This window comes from Saimiri boliviensis, chromosome 1, assembly GCF_048565385.1.
Source record: "Saimiri boliviensis isolate mSaiBol1 chromosome 1, mSaiBol1.pri, whole genome shotgun sequence".
NCBI lineage: Eukaryota > Metazoa > Chordata > Mammalia > Primates > Cebidae > Saimiri > Saimiri boliviensis.
The window spans coordinates 259,875,418-259,890,040 of record NC_133449.1 but is presented as its reverse complement, the minus strand read 5'-3'; the positions used below and the strand labels follow the sequence as shown (position 1 = coordinate 259,890,040).

The 14,623-nt window shown below is 44.5% G+C and overlaps 1 pseudogene; it reads left to right on the top strand.

Annotated features, from left to right (window-relative positions):
- The first annotated feature begins 2,613 nt into the window (after positions 1–2,613).
- Positions 2,614–14,623, top strand: part of LOC101042039 (PRELI domain containing protein 3B-like) — a 28,580-nt pseudogene continuing 16,570 nt past the window's right edge.

Sequence of the window (14,623 nt, the reverse complement as noted above, 5' to 3'; positions counted from 1 at the left end):
ATAGCAGGCACCAACTAGGTGTCTTACAGTTCAATTCTGGCACTACTGGAGATAGCATCAGATCCCACAGGTTGAGGGTTTAGTCCCACAAGATTGCCCACAGCTTCAGACACCAATTCCAAGTCGGGGCCTCTGTAACTTCTGACTGACCTGCTTTAGGTTGTATTTCCCCCAAGCCCCTCTTTGGATTTGATTAACTTGCTAGAGCAGCTCACAGAACTCAGGAAATCATTTACTTGTGTTTACTGGTTTATTGTAAAGGATATTACAAAGGATACAGATGAGGACACACACAGGGCAAGGTATGGGAGGGAGAAGGGGTGTGGAGCTTCCATGCTAATATAGTTTTGCTGTGTCCCCACCATGTGTCATGGAAGGGGCCTGGTGGGAGGTAATTGAATCATGAGAACAGGTTTTTCCCATGCTGTTCTCATGATAGTAAGTAAGTCTCAGGAGATCTGATGGTTTTATAAAGGGGAGTTCCTGGCTGAATGCAGTGGCTAATGCCTATAATCCCAGCACTACAGGAGGCCAAGGTGGGCGGATCACAAGGGCAGGAGTTGGAGACTAACTTAGCCAACATGGTGAAACGCCGTCTCTACTAAAACTACAAAAAAATTATCGGTGATTGGTGGCAGGTGCCTGTAATCCCAGCTACTTGGGAGGCTGAGGCAGGAGAATCTCTTGAACCTGGCAGGTGGAGGTTGCAGTGAGGTGAGACTGCACCACTGCACTCCAGCCTGGCAACAGAGCAAGACTCCGTCTCAAAAATAAAATAAAATAAAATGGAGTTCCCCTGCACATGCTGTCTTGCCTGTCACCATGTAAAACATGACTTTACTCCTTCTTTGCCATCCATCATGACTGTGAGGCTGGAACTCATAGTTCCAGCCATGTGGAACTGTGAGTCAATTAAACCTCTTTCCTTTATCAATTACCCAGTCGTGGGTATGTCTTTATTAGCAGCATAAGAACACACTAATACACGTGCCCTCCCTGGGCGTATGACCCTCCAGAAACTTCCATGTGGTCAGCTATCTGGAAGCTTTCCTTTGTCTTTGTGGGTCTTCCCTGGACTGAGCCGCCACTCCTGCCAATGCCATCAGTTCTGCAGGAGCTCTCCTGTGCACTGGCTGTGGCACTGCACCTGCACAGGGCACAGAGCCTTTCCCAGAGATGAGAGGAGCCAGAAATGCCTTCGAGATGCCCATGTTCAGGAGTCAATGGCTGAAACCACAAATAGGCTTCAATCAACTCAAGAAGATACAGATGCTACCGACGGTAGGGCCCATAGTGGCCTGAAGCTGCCTGGAGATGCCAGCACCTGCGGAGGTGGAAGGACGCATGCCCAGGGCACCCTCTGCAATCCAGGCCACCCCCAAAGCTACTGAAAACCCACAATTCCATCTGGAAGGAACCCAGAAAGGAGAGGAACCCCTCTCTGCAGGCCTGCAGCCCACCCCACTTCAACCACTGCCCTGGAAGGAGCTCAAGGCACCCCACTGGGGACCCTCATGCTGTCCCTGCAGACTTTTACACTGGAACTGTGCCCTGCATGCAAAAGAGTCCGGAGGTCTCTGCGTGGAGAACATGCCTTTATTTGTTCTTCCTCTCCTGAACGTCCTAAACATTTTTTCATTTAGAAAAACTCCCTTCATGGAATGAATAATATGTAATATGCTTAGGAACTGTTTTTTTTAGATCTACTCAAAATTGCTATGGTTCTTACCTTGAAACTGTACACTTTGTACACTTTGATTAAAGCCTTTCCCTTATTCTCCACCTACGAAATTGATTTTGAGCTGGTAAGTTAAGATTGGTATAGACAGGCCTGCAGCAGACAGAAAGAGGGCAGGGATCCAGCTCAAGCTTTTTTTTTTTTTTTTTTTTTTTTTTTTTTTTTTTTTTTTAGATGTGTCTGGCTGGGTTGTTCAGGCTGGCATGCAGTGGCACAATCATGCTTTAGTCTAAATTCCAGGGGATTTGAGGAGTTGAGGAGCTGTGGCTACTAACAGGGTGGGAGGGGACAGCTGGGTGGATCGCTTGCTCGAGTTGCTTCAAAACTGACTGTGGCCCTCCAGATAAGGGCAGGGAACAGACATTAACAGTGTTCTTTAAATCAGGGGTCCCCAACATTTTTAGCACCAGGGACTGGTTGCATGGGAGATAATTTTTCTATGGGTGGCAGGTGGAGAGACAGGGATAGTTTCAGGTTAAGCTGTTCTACCTCAGATCATGAGGCATCAGATTCTCAGGAGGAGCGCGTAAGTTCACAATAGGGTTGGCGCTCCTATGAGAATCTAACGTCTCCGCTGATCTGACAGGAGGGGGAGCTCAGGCAGTGATGCTCCCTTGCCTGCCACTCACTTCCTGCTATGACCTAAAAGGCCACAAACCCAAACCGATCCGCTGCCTGGGGTGTTGGGGACATCTGCTTTAAATGTTAAATTATAATAAGGGCTGAAGGCTGGCTTTGGGATGTACTTCCCGTGGGGTCAATGGCACCTGAGCACTGCAAAGTATCCTAGGGTGCTATGGGTGGGGTGGGGCAGGTGTAGTCTCTTAGTCTAATTTTCCCCTGCGCCGCCCACGCATCTCTCAACTGCCTGCACCATGAAGATCTGGACTTGAGAGCACGACCTTAACCACTTGTGGGAAACTGTTACAGCAGCTGCAATGCACAAATACCCAAGCCCTATGAACCCGAGCACGGTGTGGGTTGATGTGTTGGAGAGACATATAAATCCCTCTGGAGAGTTGTACAGATGCAGACTTCTCCGAAAAGACTGGGAACTGCAGGTCTCTTATTGGGGTAGCAAGAACCAAAACATACATGCTAGAATATTCTGTAATTAATCCTGTAGAGAAGACAATGGAACTTAAATCTACTAATATTTCACTTACAAATATGGTTTCAGCAGATGAGAGACTTACATGCAAACCACATCATCTGTACCCAGAAAATATATACATATTTTGACTCAAGAAGCTATAATCATTATGAAAGCAGTCAGCCTCAGCAGTTGCCTTGAAGGACTGATGGCAAGAATGGTATCTCCAAATGCTAATAAACGGCAAGAAACACTGGAATGAGTCATACTAAATTACCTATTAAGACTGAAGAATTGACGGCTTCTGCAAAAGGAGGCATAAGAACTCCATGGAGGCTGCAGCAGACTTTGTAGAGAATTGATAATAAACATGTGTAGACAAGTACTCCACATCTCTCCAAGCTAGCAATATATTTATTTTAAAAATATATTTTAAGCAAAATTTTTAAAAAGTAGGCTGATAAAAGACTGTGAATTTAGATCAAAACAAAGAGAGGCATGGTGTCTAAATAAAAGGGATCATCTGAGATTAATGTTGTCTGAAATGACTCTAATTTTGAGTTTATGTAAAATTTTAACAATTTTTTAAAGAAGTTATTTTTAACTTTTAAGTTTGGGGTACAGATTTGTTATTTGTTATTTCGGTAAACTTGTGTCATGGGGGTTTGTCGTATACATTATTCTATCACCCAGGTATGAAGCCTAGTGCCCATTAGTTACTTTTCCTGATCTTCTCCCTCCTTCCACCATCCACCCCTCAATAGACTCCAGTATCTGTTGTTCCTTTGTGTGTCCATGTGTTCTCACCATTTAGCTCTGGCTTATAAGTGAGAACATGTGGTATGTGCTTTTTTGTTCCAGCATTAGTGTCCTAAGGATATTGACCTCCAGCTCTGTCTACATTCCTGCAAAAAACATCATTTCGTCCTCTTTATGGCTGCATAGTATTCCATGGTGTATATGTACCACATTTTCTTTATCCAGTTTATCATTAATGATCAGTTAGGTTGATTTACTGTCTTTGCTATTGCATGAATGTTTATGTGCAATGAACAAACACGAGTATGTATCTTTATGCTATAACAATTTGTACAAACACTTTGGTACAAACCCAGTAATGGTATTACTGGATCAAATGGTATTTCTGTCTATTTTTTTTTTTTTTTTTTTGGTCTTGGGGGAGTAACCACACTGTTTTCTACAATGGATAAACTGATTTACTCTCTCACCAATAATGTATAAGCAAAATTTTGATTTTTTTAAGTACTTGAAAGTTTGTATTGACATTGAGTCACCTTAAGGTAGATTTTTAAAGCTTTTTACATATTAGAACCCTACCTTGCTTTTGTCCAACAACAGAACAAAGCAGAGCTATCTCCTATGTACACATAATTGTTCTGCTTATATCCCTCTTATAAAACCACACTCCCACTCCTCTGATAACCCATTATTCTATTAACTGATTAATGATTAATCCATAAATGGATTGAGATATCAAAAGGGCAGAGCCCTCAAGACCCAATCACTTTTTTTTTTTTTTTTTTTGAGTCGGAGTCTTACTCTGTAACCCAGGCTGGAGTGCAGTGGCATGATCTCGCCTCATTGCAACCTCTGCCTTCCTGGTCCCAGTTCAAGCAGTTCTCCTGCCTCAGTTTCCCAAGTAGCTGGGGTTATAGGCACACACCTCTATGCCTAGCTAATTTTTGTATTTTTAGTAGAGATGGGGTTTCACCATGTTGGCAAGGCTGGTCTCGAACTCCTGACCTCGTGATCTGCTCACCTCGGCTTCCCAAAGTGCTGGGATTACAGGCATGAGTCACCACACCCAGCCCCAATCACTTCTTAAAGGCTCCATCTCTCAATATTGTTACACTAGGAATTAAGTTTCAACATCACTTTCAGAATGGACAAACATTCAAACCACAACATCTCTATGATGGCGATTATTCCTTATTTAGTTCTTTTTCTCCAAAGTACCTTAAAGATTTCCCAATTATAAGAAAAGTTAATTATCTTAGATGACATGACGGTGATTTCTGTTTGAAACCTTTTAAAGGTCTAGGGGATAAAGAAAGTATGAATGCAGCCCTGGCTTTGGCTCCCTTAGGGCTGCCTCTGTGTGCAACACCCAGGTTAGATTACCCACTATGGGTCCCTCTGGGCTGGCCAATCTGAAAGCGATATGGAATTGTGTAATCCAAGGGCTCCTGAACACAGGAAAGGTGTTCTATACAGCCTCACAACAGGAAACACCAGTTTACACTGTTATGTTCTTCTTGCCAATTGGCCGGTCCTAATCAGATAAGATTCCAACACTTTCAGAGTTGAACACACACATACCCAGGATGCCTCCATAAACTGCTCACAATCAAGGCCTGAAATACAGAAGAACCCAGAAAGGGAAAAAAATCTTATCTTGCTCGTGGCTCACAGTGAGACAGGAGTTTGGCAGGACCAGTTTCTTGAGAAAAACAGGAGGCTAGGTCCCCAAGACACACACAGGTCACAATATCCCACAGAAGATTCCTTTAAAAAAAAAAAAAAAAAAAAAAAAAAAAGAGCCCAAACCAGCTAAAGCCCGAATAATACAAAAACAACCTCTGGTTACCTTCATTGCTCATTATATGTTAATTTTTATGCATTGGAATGCTAAAAGACACTACCATCTGAGCAATGGCTGTTTACAAATGTCGTGGTAATGCCCAAAAGTTACTGTGTATGTTCTGTAAGGGGGAGAAACCCCTAGTCCACAAGCTCCTGCCTCTTTCCTAGGTAACTAAAGAAATAATCCAGCCCTCATTTAGCATATAACCAAGAACTGGCCGTAAAATAGCCAGCTAGCTGCCTCATCCGCTGGTGCTACCCTGACTACAAGGTAGCCTTCTTCTTGTTCCTTCGTTTCCTTAATAAACTTGCTTCCACATTACTCTGTTGGCTTGCCCTTAAATTCTTTCTGGCACAAGCAAAGTGTCCACTCAGCTTCCCTGGCTGAACTCCAATTCTGGGGGTACTCTTGCATCAACAGCACCACTGCCTTCAACCAATGCCCTGAAGGGAGCTCCTCACACCCAAGTGGGGACCCTCGTGATGGGTGGAGGGAGGAGTGCGATTCTTGTGAGTGATGAATAGAGGGGTCCAACTGAACTCTTCAGCCATGAAATGTGGGAGCAGCAGAACTGTTAGAGGGGACCCCAAGCTCCGAGTGACTTGTGGGACTTTTGGGGATTAGAGACGATCCGCGTACAACTATTAGAAGAGACATCTTAACAATCTAGGTGTTGTGAAGGGATTAACGAACATGCCAATGCCAAATAGCATTTAAAACACTCCCGGAGAAGCCGGGGGGCGGGGAGCAATTCTGCCAGCCTGAAGTGAATGTGATACAGAGAGTGTGGCACACCTTGCTGGGCAGGAACTGCTGTGGCAACATTCTCTTAACTGTCTGTGAGCACTGTCTTTCTGTGCATAAACATGGGTCACACTCATAGCAAGCCCACTTCTTTAGGCACCATGCTGAAACATTTCAAGAAGGGATTTGGTGGGGTTTATGAAGTAACTATGACACTAGAGAAGCTAAGGACTTTACGTGAGGTAGACTGGCCAGCATTTGGGGTGAATTGGCCCTCAGAGGAGAGCCTAGACAGGTCTCTTGTCTCCAAAGTATGGCATGAGCTTATATGTGGCGAGCCAGGACACCCTGATCAATTCCTGTACATAAATTCATGGTTGTAGCTCATTCTAAACCCTCCAGAGTGGCTGAAAGGACAGGCAGCAACCATGCTAGTGGTGATGGGACAGGCAGCTAGGAAAAAACCCCATTCTACCTGCCGAGAGACATGGACTCCCAAGGTCCTGGCAGATTCAGTGGCAGAGACACCAACTCCTAAGGTCCTGGCAGATCCAACAGCAGAAGGGTTTTTGCCAATAATACCCCCTTCTCCTCAAGGACTCCCTGCCTCTGGGCCTGAAACCTCAGCACTCCTGCCAGAATTGCACACCCCTAAACCACCCAGAGTAGACAAGAAAGAAGGCAGAGAGACTTCTCCCATAGCTGCCCACTTCCCATCAGTGACCCAAGGCAGGGGTGCAGATGCCTTTAACAGAGCAAAGGTATACAGGAGGGGATGAGAACAGCCACATGGTAGAAAGGCATGTTTTCACGTACCTACCATTCACCTTGGCTGATCTTCTCAACTGGAAATATAACAACCTGTCTTATACCGAGAAGCCACAGGCTCTCATTGACCTACTGCGAACTATTATTCAGACTTAGAACCCTACTTGGGCTGATTATGTATCAGCTGCTTATATATCTTTTGAACGTGGATGAATGATGAAGAGTACTCCAAGCCACTTCTAAATGGTTGGAGGAATATGTTCCTGCAGATTATCAGAACCCCCAAGAGTATGTCAGGGTCAAGATACCCCAGAGGGCATGCAGAGGTTAATCCAGTACAGAGAGGCCTTACTGGAAGGATTGAAAAAGGGAGCCCAGAGGGCTACAAACATCAATAAAGTCTCTGAGGTTACTCAAGGAAAATAGGAAAGCCCGCACAATTTTATGAAAGGCCGTGTGTAACCTATGTATGTATACACCTTTCTATCCTGAGAGCTTCTTGGGGGCACTCCTTTAATAGTGGCAGCTATCAAGTCAGCATTTTGTGGAGCCTGATGCTCACTTCTCTATGACTCAAAGAAGAGAGGAAAGCCCCACTCAATTTTATGAAAGGCTGTGTGAAGCCTATAGCATGTACACTCCTTTCGATCCTGAGGGCCCCAAAAACAAACGTATGATAAATATGGCATTAGTCAGTGTGCAGAAGACATTAGGAGAAAATTGCAGAAACAGGTAGGATTTGCAGGCATGAATACTTCACAGTTATTGGAACTAGCTAACCAGGTGTTTGTGAATAGAGACGTGGTAAGCCATAGAGAAAGTCGTAGAGAAAGCGAGTGTCAAGCTCAACAAAATGCCAACTTGATAGCAGCCACTATTAAAGGAGTGCCCCCCAAGAGGGCGGGGAAAGGTGGGACTCCTGAAAAGCCACCCCAGTCTACTTGCCTGCACCTGCAGCATGACCAGTGTGCTTACTGTAGGGAAGTGGGACACTGGAAGGACAAGTGCCCCCAGCTAACAGGAAAACAGGGAGATCTTAAGCACCAGGCTTCAGACAAAAGTGGAGGAGCTCTGTTCAGTCTGATGAAAGGGTCACTGGACTGAAAGGGGGGCCAGGCTCATTTGCCTCTAAAGAGCCCATGGTCCAGATGACAGTCCTGTAACCCCGCATCAAAGGAAACAACCAATATTGTTGGAGATACCAGTGTGTCAGAGAAACAGTCTTTCTGTTTGCCTCAGACCTGTTCGGCAGGAAGCCATGAAGTTATACATCAGTTCTTGTATATGCTGGACTGCCCCTACCTCCCTTGGGGAGAGACTTATTATGCAAACTAAGAACTACTGCTATCACCTCACTGATAAGGGATCCCAGAAGCTAAAACTGCCTCAGGCAGGGATTAGCAAGGCTCTCACAGTCCTTCGGGAGGAGGGGTGGAGACTCTTCCTAACCAGGATGAAAATCAACCCCTTGCCCTAGCCAAGCAATGGCCACAGGTCCAGGCAGAGGACAATTGGCAAGGACTTGTAATCAACCAGGCCCCTGTGTTCATTAAAAGTCAAGCCTGGGGCTCAGCCGGTTAGGCAAAAGCAATATCCAGTTCCCCGAGAGGCACTAACAGGCATTCAGGTCCACCTAAAATGCTTAAAGGACTTTTACAGTTCCTTGCCAGTCTCCATGGAACTCTCCCTCACTTGCCTACTCCTAAACCAGGGAGCAAAGACTGCAGCCCAGTGCAGGACTTGTGTGTGGTTAATCAGGCTGCACTAACTTTGCACTCACTTGCACCCAACTCATGCACACAGTTAGGATTATTGCCAGCAGAGGATAGTTGGTTCACTTGCTTGAACTTAAAGGATGCTTTCTTTAGCATCGAACTGGCCTCAGAGGGTCAGAAACTATTTGCGTTTCAATGGGAAAATCCAGAAACAGGTGCGACCACCCAATACACCTGGACCCGGCTTCCCAGGGGTTGAAGAACTCTCTCACCATCTTTGGGGAGGCACTAGCCTGTGACCCCCCCAGAAATTTTTTGCTAAGAACTTAGGTTTTATGCTGCTCCAATATGCTGGTGACCTTTTACTGGGACACCCCACGGCAGTCGGGTGCGCTAAAGAAACAAATGCTTTACTTTGGCCCCTGGAGGAGTGTGGATTTATCCCCACTTATACACTTTACAGTGTCTAAAAAGAAAGCCCAGATTTGCGAATTGCAAGTTCAATATCTGGAGTTCACCGTCCGGCAGGGAGAGTGCAGACTAGGAGCAGAGAGGAAACAAGTCATTCGCAACCTGCCAGAACCTGAAACTAAAAGGCAGGCAAAAGAGTTCCTGGGAGTCGTGGTTTCTGTAAATTGTGGATTCCAAGCCTTGCAGTACTGACCAAACCCTATACAATGTAACAAAGAAGGAAGACAAGGAGACAAGGAACCCTTTATTTATTTATTTATTTATTGTTTTTGAGACCGAGTTTCGCTCTTGTTACCCAGGCTGGAGTGCAATGGCGCGATCTCGGCTGACTGCAACCTCCGCCTCCTGGGTTCAGGCAATTCTCCTGCCTCAGCCTCCTGAGTAGCTGGGATTACAGGCACGTGCCACCAGGCCCAGCTAGTTTTTTGTATTTTTAGTAGAGACGGGGTTTCACCACGTTGACCAGGATGGTCTTGATCTCTTGACCTCGTGATCCACCCGCCTCGGCCTCCCAAAGTGCTGGGATTACAGGCTTGAGCCACCGCGCCCGGCCAGGAACCCTTTAAATGGTGGATCCCAGCAGTGTCAGGCCTAGCAGGAACAGAAAGCAAAACTTATGTTACCTCCAACTTTGGGGCTACCGGATTTATCAAAGCCTCTCACTCTGTATGTGTCAGAAAAAGAAAAAATGGCAGTTAAAGTTCTAACATCAACTGTAGGGCAAAATTTAAATATCAAAGCACCCCACACAGTAGTAACTCTAATGAATACCAAAGGACATCATTTGTTAACAAATGCTAGGTTAACTGAATACCTGAGCCTGCTAGAGGAGTAATAGGGACCGGACTGTGCCATGGCCTCAGGGTACTTCGGCTCAGAAGGCTGAACTTACTGATCTGACCCAGAGCCCTAGAACTGAGGAAGATATGACTGTGAACTTTTATACTAATTCCAGGTATGCCTTTCTAACTCTTCAAGTACATGGAGCACCATACAAAGAAAAAGGACTGTTAAATTCAGGAGGGAAAGGACTTTCTCCAAGCAAATGGTGGAGCGGATACAGAGCTTAGGGAAAATGTGTCAGAAAACAATTAAAGTGGGTACAGGCACTTCCTTTGGTGTTATTCAACATTAGATGTACTCCCAATGTTCCCTCTATGAAGTCTTATATCATAGGCTCCCTCTCATACTGTGGGCACCCCTGGGAACTCCTCAGGAGTGGGGGAAGATTAAGCTAGGATGACAGCTGCAAGCTCTAGGGAAAATCACTCAAGATATTTCATCCTGGGTAAATGAAAGATGCCCTGTAAGCTTATCTCCCCAGTTCACCCTTTCTCACCAGGTAATCACATGTGATTAAAGGACTGGGATGCAGTCCCTCCGAAGCCAGGTGGAAAGGATCCCAAACCTGGATCCTGACCACTTCCACAGCTGTAAAGGTAGAGAGAATCCCAGCCTGGATCTACCACAGCCACGTCAAACCTGCAGCAGCTGAAACTTGGGAAGCTAGACCAGACCCAGACAATGACTGCAGAATCACCTTAAGAAGAGCAAGAAGCCCTGTTCCAGCCACATCCCGGAAGCTGGCTGGTACACGCATGGCTGAAGCATGAGGAAGTTCATCGTGGGACTTACTCTTCTTAATATTTGGACTTGTACAGTAGGGCAGTGGGGACATTAACTAATTTTGAAGAATGCTCTCAGTGTGTGCACCAGGTTACTAAGGTAGGACGTAAAGTGACTGCCATTCTTTTATTCTACAGTAATTATGAATGTACAGGGACACAGAAGGGAACCTATTTATATAATGATACTCAGTATAATGTGTGTAATCCAGGGAATGGACAGCCCAATGTCTGCTATAAACCATCAAAGCCACCTACGCACATGACTTTTGAAATTAAACTTCTAACAGGGTGATGAAACAGCCCTACTAAGCTAATAGCTAAAATAGAGGAGAAGGGAAGCCCAAAACAGGTTACCCTAAGGTTTGATGCCTGTGCAGCCATCAAATGCCTATCATTCCAGTAGGGGGTGCTGTGGTTCCCTCGGATGGGAACAAAGTTACCCAAGAGAGCATAATTACATCTGCCAGAAAAGCTACTGGTGCAATAAATGCATTTTGGGATCATGCGTCATCTGGGCCACTTGGAAAAATAATACAAATGATCCCATTCACCTTGTAAAAGGGAGGGACACCATTCCATGGGGTAATGTCCTCTGCATCTCAGGACATTGTAACTCAGTAGAATTAATAATCATGAACCCCCAAGACCCCAAGTGGGAAAAAGGGGAGAATATAGTGCTAGGAAATGATGGAAAAGGATGTGACTCTGGAGTCAGCATCTGGATTCAGGGGAAAATCCAGAAACAATCAGCCCGGCCAGCATACCAGCACTTCTGTGATATATTAAATGAGCCAATGGTGGAGCTTCTGAAAAAGACAACTTGTTCCACCAACTTGCTGAAAATGTGGCCCACTCCCTTAATGTCACCTCGTGCTATGTATGTGGAGGGATCACTATGGGTGATAGATGGCCATGGGAAGCCAGTGAGTTATTACCCTCTGATCCTATCCCTGACCTGACCTCAGTTCAAAGGATTCAAACCAACAGTTTCTGGATTTTAAAAGTTTTGATTATTGGACAATACCGTTCGGCCAGAGAAAGAACAGACTTCACTCTTCCAGTTGGAAAGCTTAGCTGCTTAGGGCAGCGGCTATATAATGGAACAGTAGATACCGTAACCTGATGGAGCTCAAACTATACAGAAAAGAACCCCCTCCTAAAATTTTCAAAATTACAGGATGCTTGGAATCATCCTGGGTACAGCCCCACCTAGGTTGTACTGGATAGGCGGACATAGAACATAACACACAGCTGCCTGAAAGATGGACAGGTAGCTGTGTCATAGGGATCATCAAGCCTTCTTTTTTTCTATTGTCTGTTAAGACAGGTGAGTTGTTAGGATATCCAGTCTACTCTGCCTGGGAGAAAAGAAGTCTAAAGATAGGTGAATGGAAAGATGATGAGTGGCCACCAGAGAGAATTATTGAGTATTATGGGCCGGCCACATGGGCAGAGGATGGCTCATGGGGATACCGGACCCCTATTTACATGCTCAATTGGATCATCCAGTTGCAGGCTGTTTTGGAAATACTAATGAAACAGGCCAAGTTCTGTCCCTTTTGGCTGGACAAGAAACTCAAATGAGAAATGCAATTTATCAGAACCAGCTGGCCTTAGATTATTTGCTGGCAGCTGAAGGAGGAGTCTGTGAAAAATTCAATCTAACCAGCTGCTGCCTACATAGACGACCAGGGTCAAGCCATTGAGGATGTTGTAAGAGACATGACCAAACTGGCAAAGTGCCTGTGCAGGTACGGCACGGATTGAACCAAGTCCTTGTTTGGAGGTTGGTTCTCATCCTTAGGAGGATTCAGGATTCTCATAATAAGTGTTATAATAATAATAATAGGTGTTTGCTTGCTACTCCCTTGTTTACTCCCCCTGTAGCCAGAAAATGACATCACAAGTATATTACATAAATCATTATCCATCAGTTTCTTTGGAGGATTAGGAAAATAAGAATGAGAGTGCGACTTCTCACTAATATTATAGAGTGGGGGTCTCAAAGAGGGGAATGAGGAAGGAGACCTTTAATCTTCTTCAGCCTTCTACATTGCATCTCAAAAGGAGAAGCTAGAAGTCAGCCAGAAGGAGGACTGGTTGGCACCATCAGCCAGGTTAAAAATAAGACCCTGCTGCTTACCACAGTACCTCTCCTATAGATCGCAGGCATGGTATGGAGGAATCTTTCTGGAAGGCATTGTTTTTACCTACACAAGATCAAATCCCCACCTAAGCCACATACCCCATGCCTACTCCATGGACCAAGACCTTTCACACGTAATTTCTAAACCCAAGACCCTTGGGCTGTGAACCCAAGACCCTTTCACATGTAATTTCTAAAGCTGTAAACCCAAGACCCTTTCACATGTAATTTCTTTTTTTTTTTTTTGAGACAGAATTTTGCTCTTGTTACCCAGGCTGGAGTGCAATGGCATGATCTCGGCTCACCGCAACCTTCACCTCCTGGGTTCAGGCAATTCTCCTGCCTCAGCCTCCCAAAGTGATCGGATTACAGGTATGAGCCACCATACCTGGCCTCTATCAGATTTTTAAGTGACATTTATACCATAATAAATCTTTTTATGCTTATACTATTTGAGAGTGTTTTGTTTCTTTTCCTAAAAACCTTAAGAGAAATACACCAGTAACCTCACATTTAATATGGTGAGTCTGAATTCTTAGTTGAACCATTGGAATTTAGATTAATCCCTCTAAAGATAAAGCTGAATCTCAAGTTTATACAATGTAGTAATTTATCCAAGGTCATGGGACAAATATGTAGATGTTTCTTAAAGTACCTCCTGAATGAACTGAATGTCTCTCAGCAGATAGGAAGATACCATTGTAAGGTGTTCTCTCTTTTTTGAAGAGAGAAAGGAATTCACCCTGCTTCCCCCTGCTCTGCTAAAATGTATGAGATGTGGCTAACTTTGTAGTTGTCAGGCTACCTTACAGGCATGTAAATCTGTGAATGCCAACTCAAAACTACTGTTCCCTCTCTCTTCTATTTGGTATGCAGCAGTCTTTTGTTGTGACAACTGTGTTATTTCTTCAACAGTGGATATATTCCGTCCTTTTCTTCCTCCTAAGTGGACTGTGCAGAGAAGCAGTTTTTCATAAGGCCTCTCAGAAGATGGTTTCATGAGATCAAACAACTATTATTGTTCAGAGCGGCTTCAAATTTGTGGAGTCAGTGTTCATACAGGTAGTAGGGGATTCTCTTTGAGAGAATTAGGAAAATGTTTTAGGACAAATGTTTTACAAACTCGTTCGAAGTTTGCGTTACAGTTAAACTTTATTGAGTCAGTAGTAAAGTCGCCTCTGGTCATGCTTGATATCAAGCTTGGACAGCTAGGAAGCACAGCACTGAATATGCTCATCGCTGTCCTTCTCTTTCTTCTCACTCCCACTTCCTAAGAACAGAACTCTTGAATAAAGCAATCTCACTGGAGTGTTTATTTCAGTGATTTTGTGGGGGGGAAGCCAGGCCATTAAAATATGCCTCTCTGCTCACCTCATGTTCCTTAATGTTTTTTCCCAGCTGTTGGAATCCTCAAAAATTCACTCTGTATTAAAATTTATTTCAGAGTGCCTTCAAAAATAGAATGATTCAGGCCAATCTTCACTCTTGAAATGCTACAAATGAGACATGTTCCCTATATTTGAAAAGTCTTTGAATGAGTGGAACAACTACATATATAGAAAGGCCTTTTTAAATATCAACAAATTTAAATATTTATATGCCCATTTCATGCATCACACTAACGCCCCCTCCTCAATTTTTTGATTATCCAATATCTCTCCCAGTCACATGGCAAAACTGTAAACAGTGTGTTAACATTCTGAATCCAGTAATAT